Below are 1,261 nucleotides of genomic sequence, written 5' to 3'. Positions count from 1 at the left end.
GGAGGAGGAAGAGGAGGAGGAGGGGGAGGAGGAGGGGGAGGAGGAGATCTCTCAGGTTTATCAAACGGTTTTGTATTTTTTTCCTAAAGTTTCAGTTTTAAATCAAACTTCCTGTTTTATTTATTTATTTTTTCAAAATAAAGTTTCAGTTTGTTTTAATAATAAAAACATAAAAACCACAGAAATCCAAATTTAAATATTTATATTTTTACAGATTTATCCCAGAGTTTAATGCTTCAACAGAAATAACATAAACTTGTATTAAGTTTTAATATTACAAAGTTTTACGTTTAAAGTGACACATGACGTCATTATACTTATTTTATTAAATGAACTGAATTTATTTTTGCGCGCATTTAATCAGAAAAACAAAACAAAACAAAAAACATAAATGTAAATGTGTTTTAAAGAAACTGATTTAATTTACCCCCCCCCCCCCAGGTTGGTTCTGGTGGACCTGCCTTTTATCTCCTGTCAGTGACCTTTGACCCTGCAGGGCTCAGCGGGTTCATACAGGACCCTGTCCAGGTTCTGGTCCAGGTTCTGGTCCAGGTTCTGTATCGCCCACGTGGTTTTCAAAGCTGGGCTTGAGGCTCCGCAGGACGGGATGCATCAAGTTCTGGGTCTTCTTTATAAATAAATAAACTTTAACTTTATGAAAATTAAAACGTTTGTTTTTTGTCATTGTGTCTTTTTTAATGTTTTACCGGAAGCTGGTGATTTTAAATTGATTCTGTTTTAGTTTCATTTATCTTCTTTGATCGTTTATTTCAGATCAAAATCAAAGATTGATTTCACCCCTGACTGATTAAAGGGACAGTTCAACCACTTCTCGGTTTGATAACGTCATGACGTCATGAGTTTGGAAACAAAACCTCACAAACGGACTGGTTCTGGTCCGGTTCGACCCAACTTCTGTGGCCAGGACCAGCAGGTTCAGACTGGATTTCATACAGACTGTCTGGAGGTTTGGGTCGACCCGGTTCTGAACCATGAATCCTTTCCACTTCAAGGCTTTTTGTTCGGATCTGCAGCTCAGACTTACCAGAACCAAAGGTCCATCAGAACCAAAGGTCCATCAGAACCAAAGGTCCATCAGAACCAAAGGTCCATCAGAACCTCGGCAGTTCTGTCCTCTTCCACCCCGCGGGCCTCTGCTGCTGCTCCGGGTCAAGAACCCAAAGAGTTCACTTCACAGTTGAGGCTTACTTTTCAGTCTGCGAGCCTTAAACCTGACAGTCGGGGGGGGGGGGGGGGGGGG

The 1,261-nt window shown here is 41.0% G+C and overlaps 1 protein-coding gene across 1 annotated transcript in view; it reads left to right on the top strand.

Annotated features, from left to right (window-relative positions):
• LOC119421085 overlaps nt 1–1,261 on the top strand; it is a gene marked incomplete at its 3' end in the record, with an annotated part of 641,076 nt that overhangs the window by 239,377 nt on the left and 400,438 nt on the right.

Source organism: Nematolebias whitei, chromosome 1 (genome assembly GCF_014905685.2).
Source record: "Nematolebias whitei isolate Nwh7 chromosome 1, NemWhi1, whole genome shotgun sequence".
NCBI classification, from domain to species: Eukaryota; Metazoa; Chordata; class Actinopteri; order Cyprinodontiformes; family Rivulidae; genus Nematolebias; species Nematolebias whitei.
Note: the sequence above shows the minus strand (reverse complement) of the source record. Positions and strands in the feature narration are given on the sequence as shown.